We start from the raw sequence: 14,569 nt of genomic DNA, 5'->3' as shown, positions 1-14,569 counted from the left end.
TAAGTGTCCATTTCAGTTGTACAGTTGGACAAAGGCTGCCTTAACTTTCTTGGGCAGTAAGTCTTCTATCCTTTGTCAAGGTGTCCTGTGTATGCATCAGGGCACACACTCAGTGCTCAGAGGCTTTGTAGCTCTGCTATAGCTTCCTCTGCCAGTGTGCTCAGAGTCGCACAGACCACCAAAAGTGAGAAATTAAGATCCTAGATCAAGATCTCCTAGAGATTCCCACAGCCCTGCACCTTCCAGGAACACCTGGAAGTTGCAGCCCAAGCAATTTCCAGGAACACCTTGTAGCCCTTGAAAGCTTGCAGTGGAAATGTATTCCCAGATTTTTGTGTTAAGTTTCTTTTTAAAAAAATAAATGCCTGGAGAATTGGGGTTTTTACCTCTGAGTCAGGCTAAATACAAAGAAGCCCTGTGAGCTTCTGATGCCAATTAGTGGGAACTCCATGGAGACGTAGAACATTTCAAACCTGTTCTATGGTCTCCAGTAGCCTCCACCATGCTGCAGTCCACACTTTCTGGGGCTTCTTATCTAGACTACCTAGGCAATGGGGGAAATGAATAGCACACACTCAAATTCACTGAGTTTATTGATTTTTACACAAATCCAGTCACTCTTGAATAAGTACTTCTTGGATCTTAGCAAGTCATTAGAATGGTTCTGAAAAATTTAAATTCCTAACTCTTTAAAAATATAAATATAAAGAAATTTTATATTCTATATTTAGGATCCATTGTGAATTCTATAAATATATGCAACATATTTTGCACGGGTCTGTTCCTATCCACCCCCTCCAGCTCTTCCAGGACATCTTAGTATACCATTCCAACTTCATGTCATCTTTCTCCAACTCCTTCTCCTTGTAGCTCCTACACCACCATTTTTTTCTTCTCTATAACTTTTATTGCTGCCTCTATGTGCAAACCATGGTGTGATCTACTGGATCATGGACAATCTTCCAGTAGTTGTTCCTCCAAAGAAAAATGACTCCATCATCAGTAACTGCTCCTTAGTGAGATGTGAGGTCTCAGAACTTTTCTCATCTGTGCTGGCATCTTGATAGCTTGATCTTATGAAGGATTCTGCAGGAAGGACCATCAGCTGTAGGTCCATGAGTAAATGGCCACGTTGAGTCCAGAAGACAGTAGTTCACAGCACTCATCTCTATCCGTTGGCTCTTATGTTATTTTTGCCTCCTCATCTGTAAAGTTCCTTGAGGCTTGGGTGGGGGCTGTTATAGATGTCCCACTTAAGGATAAGCATCAAGAGCCACCAATTCTAAGTATCTTAGTCAACGATGAGTCTCTGTATTAACTGCTGCCCACTGCCAAAAAACAAGTTTCTCTGACCAATGTTGAAAGCACTGATGCTGTTCTGTGGATATAAACTTAAGGATTTAAAAGTCAGTTTCTCAATACATTCATCAAAACAACCATAGTAGATTCCAGCTAGCACCTGGGATCTCCCAAGTCATGGGCTTTTGACTAGGTTTACAGTATCAGCCATGAATTCCCTCCTGTGGAGGTCTCAAATCTTCTAAAAGTGCTAGGTTATCTCTGTAACCTTCATACCACTGTGGGCACATCTTGCTTGGCAGGTTGGTATTTTAGCATGCAGAGTCTAGCATTGTGTAATACCACTAATTGCTTTCCTCTCCCAGCAGCCTGCACACCACCTTCTGGCACTTTGAAAGCTATCCAGCAAAGAGGAAGTTTTCAGGTCAGCTACAGATTGATTTTTCTATGTCCAGCAACCAAAATATGTGTTATCTTCAGCAATAGAAGATAACATCTTCTTACCATCCAGTTACAGTGGAAACTCAAGAGAAATGGCAATAGCCCATGCTGTTTTGGGGGAGCCCCTAGGGCTTGTTTCATAACTGGTAGGGAAGGATCCAATGTCTGCTCATGAATTTTTTTTTATTAACCCATTTTATTTATCTGAGAACAGCATTGTCTACCCATGTAGGTACCTATGCTCAAACACCCATATATATATATATATATATATATATATATATATATATATATGTGTGTGTGTGTGTGTGTGTGTGCGTATTATGGGGAAGTTTAGAGACTCTCATTGTAACTTTCTGGAATTATCCCTCTCTATTTCATTTTTTTTAAAAGATTCATTTATTTTATTTATGTACACTGTCGCTGTCTTCAGATGCACCAGAAGAAGGCATCGGATCCCATTACAGATGGTTGTGAGCCACCATGTGGTTGCTGGGAATTGAACTCAGGACCTCTGGAAGAGCAGTCAGTGCTCTTAACCGCTGAGCCATCTCTCCAGCCCTCTATTTCATTTTTAATCCCCATATTTATCAGTCTATGAGTTTGCCAGATGCTCTTGCTGCCAAGCAGCTTTACCTGGGTTTGATCCTAGGGGCCCAGCTAATGGAAAGGATTGCTTCCCCCAAATTACTCTCTGACTTCCACATGAACACACAGCATACATATCCCCACATTAAATACAGTAAATAGTCAGTAAGAAGGCTGATGGTTAGCTTCAAATATTAATTTGCAGGGTGAGAGAGATGGCTTGAAGGTCAGAAGTCATGGTAACTCATGGCCCTTGGTAACTCTGGCTCTAAGGATTCTGGCACCCTCTTTTGGTTGCCTTTGGTATCTGCCCACATGTGGACACATATGGACATCTACATATACAGATAAATAAATATAATAAAAGTAATTACAAAGTTATGTGATAATAAAAAGAAAAATATTAATCATGCTACAACCTAGAGTTACCTGGAAGGAGAGTTTTAATTGAGGAATCATCTTTGTCAGGTTGGCCTGTAGATATGTTTGTGAGAGAACTATCTTAGTTTTTAATTGTGTCAAGAGATCCACCATCCTGTGGGTGGGGTCTTGAGCCATTGAAGGGAGAAGAAAGCTCACAGAGCACAGCAGAGGAGGTGGGGAGAACCCATGTGTGTCTCCACTCTTGACTGCGGATGTGACATGCTTGGTTCCTACTTTGACCTCACTGGAACTGTAATCTAAACAAGACCTTTTGACAGGGTATTTTACCACAGCCACAGAGGTAAAGGTAGAGCGGCTGGGGACACAGCTTTGTAGGAGAGTGCTTTTCTAGCATGTGCAAGTCTCTGTGTTGCTCCTCAATACAGTGCCATCCACAAAAGAGAGACAGAGGGAGGGGGAGGGGGAGGTGGAGGGAGAGGGGTCAAGACTGGCTGTGTACCCAGTGGTCCTGTTGACAGAGTGACAGCACAGAAATGGATGTCTGACACGAATTTCTTGCGCAGTGAGTTTCTGGGCTCCTGTTGTTCCAGCTGGATCTTCTCCTTACTTGAAAATGCATGACCAGTTACAACTTGGAGAAAAAGTGAACCAGTCTACAACAGTGGTTCAGTGCACAGGAGTTCTGGAAAGGAGGGAGTATATTATTTTAAGTGCATGAAATTTCAAAAAAAAAAAAAAAAAACCCACACAATCAGATCCAATAATTCTCTTTTGAATTATTTCATAGTAGAAAGTACATCAGACTTTGAAAGTTCTTGTACAGATGTGTATTTTATGCAAACTTGCTCAGAGGCAGAGAAAACCCCGTTTGTACAGCAGTAAGTGCAGACAGGGCCATAGGAGTGAGAAAATGTTTTGCAGAAGCCTGGATTTTGCATTTTTTAACTTCTAAATGCTCAATTGAGAAACTTTGGATAGAGGTTCACTGAGAGAGGCAGCCTGGGTGAATTGCAAACAAGGAGTCATTGTGACCACAGAGGTTCTCAGTCTACATCTAGGTCAACTGTTATGTATGTCTTCTGACATTTTATGTTTCCCTACCAGTGCAATACCTCTGGGCTATGCCTGCAGCATTTCCCGACCCTCCACTCTTTTTTAAAATAGTACAGAATAGTTTATTCAGGTCATGGAGGTTGGAGAGTTAAGAGGATAGTAGAGGCAGAGAGAGAGAAGAGGAGTAGAGAAGTGAAGGCCGGCCATGAGCATGTGAAGGGGGGGATGGGAAGAGGAGGAGCAGGGGAAGAGCAAGGGTGAGAGACAAAGAGAGTAGGAAGGCAGGAGGCCAGGAGCCCAACCCTCCACAATGCACTCTAACGATCCATTATGTCTGCCCAGTAGTCAGTGGTTCCCTACGGTCAGATGGTAAGGGGTGGGTTTACCATCTGTAGAGCAATTGGAGTTTTGGTTAGTATGCTGGGGTGGGGTGCAGTGCTGACACCTGCAGCATAAAGCTGATAGAAGTCGCTAAACATCTGTCCACATACAGAACTGCTGCCCACACCAAATGATTACCTTTTACAGTTGTCCACTGTGTTGTTGGGAAATGGCTGCAGTTCATAAGACGTGAGAGTGGGGATCTTGTAGCTGCATATGCCAGCTATAATAAATGTAAACATATCAAGGAACAGAGTGAGGATGCTTATTTCTTAAGACCATTTGCAAATAGCAGTCTGAGGGCTTAACATTTTCATTTAAATTTTTTCTTTTCTTGGTTGGTCACTGTGAAGGAAATCCAGGAATGATCAAACAATCCATTTATTCATAAGAATAACTGTCAAAAGTACATGTATAAGCCAAGCCGAGAGGCACTGCAGGCCAGTCAGAAAATGAAATCCATAAAACATCTCCACAGAAAGTTGCCCTCAGTCCTTCTCTTCAGGGAGCCGCATGCCTCCTCCATCAGAACAGGCTTGGCCTTCCATCAGCCCTCAGAGTAGCTTTGGGGTGTGGACCTGATTTGCTATTCTCTGTTATAGGTAAATTCTCAAGACAGCACCATACAGACAGAGATGTAGAGGGTGGAAAAGTGATAGGAAAGTGTAAACTGGGTTTTACGGCTTTGATAAAGACACCAATAAGGATGATACTCAGACCCAAGCACAGGGTTTGGTAATAAGAGTCTTACTGTAGATTAACTAAGAGAAGGTTGAGGGGGCTGTGGGGGAGTATGATCTAACCAGTTGTAATAAGGTATTCCAGTGTTTGTTTCCTGTAGCTGTTTATGACACCGCAGACTTTAAGAATGATGCTTAATTATCTGACAGTTTCACAGGTGTACACATTGATAATGCATATCCTTAACTCACCTTCCTTCTTCCCATGGCAATTCCTCAACATGTCCTCCTTATTTTTCATGCCTTCCCCTTTTGCTTCTTTTGTAACTCACTTGAATCCAGCTAGTGTCTACTGGAGTGTTTGCTGATCTGGTTGGCTTGACCATGTGCAGGTTACCATGGATACAGAGAGTTCATAAGTGGAATGACCAGGTCATGCCCAGAACTCAGGCTTTACAGTGCCGCATCCTCTGGCTCTTTTTTGTCCCTTCTTCTGTGATGTTTCCCAGGCCTGTGTGAGTATCTATATGTGTTATCCATATCTCATTTAGGCACTCATCCCCAAGAACGTGTGTGTGTGTGTGTGTGTGTGTGTGTGTGTGTGTGTGTGTGTGTGTGTGTGTGTGATACACATATCCCATTTGGGGATAAGCACTCATCTCCAACAGTTACTTATCAGCACTTTGACCAGACTGAGCCTTTGTAGTAACTAACTGCCTCCAACTACAGAAACAGGCTCTCTGGCCAAGGCCGAGAGCGGCTCTAAGATGTGGGCATAAGTGTGCATAGGAGACTGCAGCTTGACAGCAGGACAATTAGCAAAGCAGTACCGTGAGCACACCTCCCTCCTAACATAGACCCCGAGACCCTGCTCTGTCACTTCAGGTTCGGCTCCTGGGTGACTTTTGTTTCCACCAGGCTCTCAAGGTAATTTCAGATCAGGTGCATGCCATCAACAGAAACATGTGGTGGTAATGGTCCCTCCTCTGAGGATAGGCTCCTGTGGAAGACAGGATTTTTGATGATGGACAGAAAAAAGGAAAGAGATGGTGACTTTCAGAAAATGGACTGGAATTCAACTCCTGTTCATTCTCTAGGCATTTTGAAGGAATTTATGAATTCAAAATGATAGTCTGAAAATTTTGTTGAACCTCCAGTGAATGTTATGGCTGCTATGTTTAAACATGTAATTACTGTTAAAAACCTAGGCATTTCTACAAATTACACACACATGCATTCACATACACATGCATACATACACTGTGTGTGCATACATACATGCACACAAGGCATACACATGTACACACATAGATCCACATATACACTCACACACATATACACACAGGCATGCACACACATGTCCACACACACACACACACACACACACACAGTTGGAAGGAGGGAGTAGAAATACTTTACCCTGATGATGATAATAAGAAATTTGATCCTTCTCAGAAAGTTAAGCTGTGGTAGGGTGCCTGCCTGTGATCCCATCACTCAGGAGGCTAAGGCAAGATAATCTTGAATTCCAGGCTACAAGGTAAAACTGTCCCAAAGAACAACAATAGCAACAACAACAACAAAATCAGGTACAAGTTGGAAATTACATTCCTGGAATTTACTCCAGTTTTGTGGATCCAGGTTTAGCAGAAATAATTTTTTTTGTTAGAAAAATTCAGCAAAATAAAATTCTGGTTTATTGTTGGACATTATTTTACACATACATCAAACAGGCCAAAAAAGTAAACAGCAATTTCACAGACTAAATAAATAAATAAATAAATAAATAAATAAATAAACGGAAAAACCCCCTTTTGTCTTTGGCCTTAATAAGCATCTCATAAAAACCAACTACTTAAAGTATATATAGGGAAATACACAAAAAGTTACTGGAATGCTCAGAATAAAGTTGTTTTCTTTCCTTTCCTTTCCTTTCCTTTCCTTTCTTTCTTTCTTTCTTTCTTTCTTTCTTTCTTTCTTTCTTTCTTTCTTTCTTTCTTTTTTTCTTTTTTTTTTTTCACAAGGTTTTTTCTCCTTTGAGATTATAATGGACATGGTCACACCTCTGGTAAAGTCTGAAGTAGGACATAAACGCTCTGAAGGCTGGTTCTGACACCGTGATCATGAATGACCCCTAACAATATGTGTGAAAATATAAAATGTAAATAAAAAATACAAACAAAAATTTTAAAGTATTTTTTCAATTTTATTAGATATTCTCTGTATTAACATTTCAAATGTTATACTCTTCCCCTCAATCCTTTCCCTTCTCCCTCTCAACTTGATTCCATGAAGGTGCTCCCTCTCCCAGTCACCCCCTCCACCTCAGTGCCTTCACTGATGATGATGATGTTCTTCTCATGAGGGTGCAAGCCTTTTAGCTCTTTCAGTCTTTTCTCTAGCTCTTTCATTGGGCTCCCCATGTTCAGTCTGATGTTTAGTTGCAAGCATCCTCACCTGTATCTATATGACTCTGGCAGAGCCTCTGAGGAGACATCCATATCTGGATCCTGCCAGTAAACACTTCTTGGCATCAGCAATAGTGCTTGGGTTTGGTGGCTGCATATGGGGTGGTTCTCCAGATGAGGCAGTCTCTGTAGATCTTTTCTTCAATCCCTGCTCCTCTATTTGTCCTTGTATTTCCTCCCCTGCTTTGTTCTCCCTTCTAAGAAGGACTGAGGCATCCACATTCTGGTATTCCTTCGTTTTGAGCTTCATAAATTCTGTGGATGGTTTTTGGGTATTTCGAGCTCTTTTTTTGGGGGGCAGGAGGGGGACTAGTATCCGCTTATAAGTGAATATATACCACGAGTGCTCTTTTGTGACTGGGTTATATCACTCAGGATGACAGCTTCAAGTTCTATCCATTTTCCTAGGGATTTCTAGTACTCATTGTTTTTAATAGCGGAGCAGTACTCCACTGTGTATATGTACCACAATTTCTGAATTCATTCCTCTGTTGAAGGACATCAGGTTTCTTTCCAGTTTCTGGCTATTAAAAGTAAGGCTGTTGTGAACATTGTTGAGCATATGTCCTTGTTAGATGTTGGAGCTACTTTTGGATATATGCCCAGGAGTGGTATAGCTGGGTCCTCAGGTAGCACTATGTTTAATTTTCTGAGGAACTGCCAGACTGATTTCCAGAGTGGTTGTACCAGTTTACAATCTCATCAACAGTGGAGGAATGTTCCTCTTTCTCCACATCTTTGCAGTTTTTGATCTTAGCCATTCTGACTAGTGTAAGGTGGAATCTTAGAGTTGTTTTAATTTGCATTTCTCTGTTGACTAGGGATGTTGAACATTTCTTTAAGTGCTTCTCAGCCATTCGGTATTCCTCCAGTGAGAAGTCTCTGTGTATTTCTGTACCAATTTTTAAAATAGGATTATTTGATTCTCTAGGGTATAACTTCTTGAGTTCTTTGTATATATTGGATACTAGCCCTCTATCAGATGTAGGATTGATAAAGATCTTTTCTCAATCTGTTGGTTTCTATTTGTCCTTTTGACAGTGTCCTTGGCCGTACAGAAGCTTTGCAATTTCATGAGGTCCCATTTGCCAATTTTTGATCTTAGAGCATAAGTCATTGGTGTTCTGTTCAGCAAATTTTCCCCTATGCCTATGTGTTCTAAGCTTTCCCACTTTTTGTTCTATTAGTTTCAGTGTATCTGCTTTTATGTGGAGGTTTTTGATCCACTTGGACTTGAGCTTTGTACAAGGAGATAAGAAAGAATCAATTTGCATTCTTCTGCATGCTGACTGCCAGTTAAACCATCACTATTTGTTGCAGATGTCCTTTTTCCATGGAATGTTTTTAGTTCCTTTGTCAAAGATCAAGTAACCATAGTTCTGTGGGTTCATTTCTGGGTCTTTGATTCTATTCCATTGTTTTACCTTCCTGTCTCTGTACCAATACCATACAGTTTTTTTAAAAATCAGGATTGATCTATAATATGACTTTATATCATGGATAATGATTTCCCTGGAAGTTCTTTGTTGTTAAGAATGATTTTTTGCTATCATGGGTTTTTTTTATTATTCCAAATGAATTTGAAAATTGCTCTTTCTAACTCTATGAATAAGTGACTTGGAATTTTTATGGAGCTTTTGATTAATTTGTAGATTGCCTTAGGCAAGATGGCCATTTTTAAAATATTGATTGTTTCAATCCATGAGCATGGGAGATCTTTCCATCTTCTGAGGTCTTCTTTAATATCCTTCTTCAGAGGTTTGAAGTTCTTGTTGTACAGATCCTTCACTTGCTTGGTTAGGGTCACACCAAGGTATTTTATATTCTCTGTAGCTACTGTGAAGGGTGTCAGTTCTCTAATTTCTTTCTCAGCTTGTTTGTCCTTTGAGTAGAGAAAAACTACTGAGTTGCTTGAATTAATTTTATATACAGCCACTTTGCTGAAGGTGTTTATCAGGTGTAAAAGTTCCCTGGTGGAATTTTTAAGGTCACTTAAGTATACTTTCATATAATCTGCAAATAGTGATATTTTGACTTTTTCCTTTCCAATTTGTATTCCTTCTACCTTTTTTGCTATCTGAGTGCTCAGGCTAGTACTTTCCAGTAATGTATTGAATAGGTAGGGAGAGAGTGGGCAGCCTTGTCTAGTCTCTAATTTTTGTGGGATTGCTTCAAGTTTCTCACCATTTAGTTTGGTGTTGGTTACTGGTTTGCTGTATATTGTTTTTACTATGTTTATGTATATGCATTGAATATCCGACCTTTACAAGACTTTTAACATGAAGGAGTATTGAATTTTGTCAAATGATTTCTCAGCATCTAGAGAGATAATCATGTGATTTTTTTCTTTGAGTTTGTTTATATAGTGGATAAAATTGATGGATTTCTGTATACAGTACCATCCTTGCATCCCTGGGATGAAGCCCACTGAATGATTTCTTTGATGTGTTCATGGATTAGATTTTCAAGAATTTTATTGAATATTTTTGCATCAATGTTCATAAAGGGAATTGGTTTAAAGTTCTCTTTCTTTGTAGGATCTTTGTGTGGTTTAGGTATGAATGTAACTGTGGCTTTGAAGAATGAGTTGGGTAGTATTCCCTCTGTTTCTATTTTTTGGAATAATTTGGAGAGTATTGGTATTAGGTCTTCTATGAAGGTGTGATACAATTTAGCACTAAACCCATCTGGTCCTGGACTTTTTTTGGTTGGGAAACTTTTGATCATTGCTTCTCTTTCTTTAAGGGTTATGGGGCTGTTTAAATGGTTTATCTAATTCTGACTTAACTTTGGTACCTGGTATTTGTATATAAAATTGTCCATTTCCTGTAGATTTTCTAGTTTTGTTGAGTATAGGCTTTTGCAATAGGATCTGATGATTTCTCTCATTTCCTTAGTTTCTGTTGTTATGTCTCCCCTTTCATTTCTAATTTTATCAATTTTGATAATCCCTCTGTGCTCTCTAGTTAGTCTCCATACATGTTTATCAATCTTGTAGATTTTCTCAAAAAACCAGCTCTTGGTTTGTTGATTCTTTTATAGTTCTTTTTATCTCTATTTGGTTGATTTCAGCTCTGAGTTTGATTATTTACTTCTGTCTACTTCTCTTTGGTGTATCTGCTTCTTTTTGTTCTAGAGCTTTCAGTTGTGCTGTCAATTTGTTAGTGTATTCTCTCTCCAGTTTCTTTTTGGAGGCTCTCAGTGCTATGAGTTTTTCTCTTAGCACTGCTTTCATTGTATCACATACGTTTGGGTATGTTTTCCCCTCATTTTTGTTAAATTCTAAAAAAGTCTTTGATTTCTTTTGTTACCTATTCCTTGATGAAGCTGTCATTAAGTAGGACATTGTTTAGCTTCCAGGTGTATGTGGCCATGTTGTTATTGTTATTGAAGACCAGCCTTAGTCCATGGTGATCTGATAGAATGCATAAAATTATTTCAATCTTCTTGTATTTTTTGAGGCCTGTTTTGTAACCAACCATATGGTCAGTTTTGGAGGAGGGCCATGAAGTGTTGAGAAGAAGGTATATATATTTTTTTGTTTTAGGATGAAATATTCTATAGATGTTTGTTAAATCCATTTGGGCTATAGCTTCTGTTAGTTTCACTGTGTCTCTGTTCTCTGTTCAGTTTCTGCTTCCATGATCTGTCCATTGATGGGAGTGGTGTGTTGAAGTCTCCCACTATTATTTGTGTTGTGTAATATATGCTTTGAGCTTTAGTAGAGTTTATTTTATAATTTGAACGCTCTTGTATTTGGAGCATAGATGTTCAGGATTGAGAGTTCTTGATATATTTTTCCTGCAATGAGTAAAAAGTGTCCTTCCTTGTCTTTTTTGATGACTTTTGGTTGAAAATATATTTTATTCAATATTATGATGGCTACTCCAGCTTGTTTCTTGGAACCATTTTCTTGGAAAGTTTTTTTTCTCAACCTTTTACTCTGAGATAATGCCTGTCTTCATTGCTGAGATAAACTTCCTGTATGCAGCAAAATGCTGGATCCTGTTTGCATAACCAGTCTGATAGTCTATGTCTTTTTATTGGAGAATTGAGTTCATTGATGTTAAGGGATATTAAGGAATAGTCATTGATGTTTCCTGCCTTTTTTTTTTTTTTTTTTTTTTTTTTTTGGTTAGAGCTAGAGTTGTTTGTGTGCTTTTCTTCTTTGGTGTTTGTTGCAAGATGATTAGTTTCTTCATTTTCTTTGGGTAAAGTTTCCCTTTTTGTGGTGATGTTTTTATTTATTATCCTCTGTAAGGCTGGCTTTGTGGATATATATTGTCCAAATTTGTTTTTGTCCTGAAACATCTTCCTTTCTCCTCCTATGGTGATTGAGAGTTTTGCTGGATATAGTAACCTGGGCTGGAACTTATTTTCCCTTAGGATCTGTATGATGTCAGTCCAGGATCTTGTAGCTTTCATAGTCTCTGTTTAAAGGTGTGGTGTAATTCTGATCAGTCTGCCTTTATATGTTACCTGTCCTTTTTCTCTTGCTGCTTTTAGTATTCTTTCTTTGTTTCATGCACTTATTGTTTTGACTGTTATGTGTCGGGAAGAATGTCTTTTCTGGTCCTGTCTATTTTGGGTTTTGTAGGGTTCTGGTATGTTCATAGCCATCTCTCTCTCTCTCTCTCTCTCTCTCTCTCTCTCTCTCTCTCTCTCTCTCTTTTAGGTTAGGGAAGTTTTCTTCTATAATTTTTGAAAATATATACTGTGCCTTTCAGTTGATATTTTTTGCCCTCTTCTACACCTATTATTCTTAGGTTTGGTCTTCTCATTGTGTCCTGGATTTCCTGGGTGTTTTGACTTAGAATCTTGTTGATTTTTGCATTTTTCTCACTGTTGTGTCATTGATTTCTATGTTATCTCCTGCTCCTAAAATTTTCTCTTTCATCACTTGTATTTTGTTGGTGATGCTTGTATCAATGACTCCTGATGTCTTTCATAGGTTTTCCAACTTCAGAGTTGTCTCCTTTAGTTTTATCTTCATTGTTTCTATTTTTGTTTTCAGTTCCTTCACCTGGTTGTTTATGTTTTCCTTTAGCTCTTTAAGTGATTTTTGTGTTTTCTCTTTAAGGGATTCAACTTGTTTATCCTGTATTCTCCTGGTTTTCCTGTACTTCTCTAAGTGTGTTATTTATGCACTTTTCAAAGATCTTCATCATCATTGTGAAGTATGATTTTAAGTCTAAATCTTGTTTTTCTGGTGAGTTGAGATATCAATGATTTTTGGTGGTGGAAGAACTAAATTCTGTTTTTGCCAGGTTGTCCTGATTTCCATTTCTTAAAGTCTTGTGCTTGCCTCTTGCCATCTTGTTATAGGTGATGCTAGGTGATCTTCTTTTCTCTTTCTGGAGCTTGTTTCTCTTGTGGGCCTATGGGCCCATGGTATCCAGATGAAGATTGTTTCTGGGTGTTTTTCCCTCAGGGTAGGTTGTGAATTCCAGTGGCAGAGCCCAGTCCTGATGTACCTGGGCTGGGTCTGGCCTTGGGCCAGAAGTGTGCACTCCCAGGCCGTACTGCTGCTTGTACCGTGACAGTTGTGGTTGGCCTCTCCTGGGGATAGACAGTTCGAAGAAGAAGTTGACTCACCCTTCCACTTAGGATGAAAAGCACTCCTGCCTTTTCAAGTATTTTTTTGAGAAAAAAAGCAGGGCCTGGGAAATTCTGGCTCTATTTTCCTCCCATTCTGGCAATTCCTGTTGTGCTTTTGGTGGGTGGTTGGGAACACATGTGATCTGTGGGTGGCACTGCCTGCTGTAGGCAGGGACTGCTTCTCTACCCGAAGGTAACCACGTTGGGAAGTGGAGGGTGAATAGGTTATGGTTTGTAAGGTCAGCTTTTCCTCTTGCTGTCTATTCATCTTCATCAGTCTTCTGCTTCTTGGTGTCAGCATCATCATCCTCATCATCCTCAGCTACCCGCTTTCCACATAGGAGCCTCAGCTTCTTCATCTTCATCTCCCATCTTTTTCCTCACTATAACCTTCTTCCTCTTTCTCTTCCTCCCCACCCTCTTCCTCTTCTTCATCTACTTCATTGTCAGCCTCTGGCTCTCCATTTTCCTCATTTTGAGTGTTCCCATTGGAAGGTGCATCTATTCCATTGTCTGCCTCCTCTACAACTTCCTTCTTCTCCTTCAAGTCCTTGGTGGTGATCTCATAGCTGGAATTCACTGCCATATCTGACATGGTGGGGCACGATGGTGGTCCGATGCTGCAAGTAAGGGACTAGTTGAGTTCAAGGGCTCTGGTGAGAAAACTGCTGGAGTTTGAGGAGGTGGTGGGTGGCAAAGGTGGCTGCAGTGAGCACAGAGCTCAACCCTGGAAAAATGCAAAGATTTTTTTTGGAGCAGCCAGTGGACCAGAAATAATTTTTTTAGCAAGCAATTCAGTGACTTTGGAAAAAAGTTTGTGTGTAGGGGAACACCTCAATTTAAGGAACTAATTATCAGGGAGAAGTTATCAAAAGGCCCAGGGGGTTTTAAGGACTCTGAAGAAATGTCTCATTGTACCCACAAAGAGTATCCGTGGGCCACAGAGTGATCTCATCAAGGAGACTGCCGGGCATGACCATTGGTGGGAAGCACATGGGAGTGAATGAAGCCTCAGTTCACTTTCATGCAGAAAAGCTTAAGCTCAAAGGCAGAGACTTAGCAGTCATATTTAATTATTCTTTCAGGTATCTATCTGTCCGAAACAGAAGGATCCTCAGCAGATACTCTTATTTGCAATTAAGAGAATTCACTCCATTCAGTCAAAACACAGAAGGGATTTACTGAAGAGAAAAAAGAAAGTATTAAAGAAATTAAAAGTGTTCAGAGGAGTGCTAGGTGGGCCAGAATGCTCTGAGGTTTACATGCAAGGCTCTGATACCCAGGTGTGTGCTCCAGGTTGACTCCACTACATTGCTGTAGGCAGAGACCTACAGCTTGTGCTAATTGTGCTGGGTCTGGAAGCAAGAAACACGATGTTTTCTGCAAAATGCTTTCTCTGCCATTTGAAAGGTGGTGCTCACATGGTGTTCACTGCTACACAGATCTCTCTTCTCGAAAGCTAACGCTCCACCCAGAGCATCTGTGCTGGGAATCTGTCACAAGCTGTTCACCGATATGCTGAAACTGGCACCAATGGTGCCTAAGGGATGTTTATTAGGTTCTAGGGATTTTAAAAGTCAGTTTTTAAACTGCTAACTTGAAACAGATTACAGAAAGAGACTTTACACCATGGAAATTGGTTCTTCCTAACAGTGCAGAAAATCAGTTGTGAAATAT

At 40.0% G+C, this 14,569-nt stretch overlaps 1 pseudogene across 1 annotated transcript; it reads right to left on the bottom strand.

The window, feature by feature from the left end:
* Positions 1-1,291: 1,291 nt before the first annotated feature.
* LOC308437570 lies at positions 1,292-13,487 on the bottom strand (annotated as a pseudogene). Its single transcript has 2 exons — positions 13,080-13,487; positions 1,292-1,378 (listed from the first exon to the last, which is right to left on the bottom strand). The product of its transcript is annotated as an uncharacterized misc_RNA (transcript).
* Positions 13,488-14,569: the final 1,082 nt, after the last annotated feature.

The sequence above is a fragment of the Micromys minutus genome (genome assembly GCF_963924665.1).
Source record: "Micromys minutus genome assembly, chromosome: 26".
Taxonomy (NCBI): domain Eukaryota; kingdom Metazoa; phylum Chordata; class Mammalia; order Rodentia; family Muridae; genus Micromys; species Micromys minutus.
The sequence above is the reverse complement of the archived record's forward strand: the minus strand, read 5'-3'. Positions and strand labels throughout refer to the sequence as shown.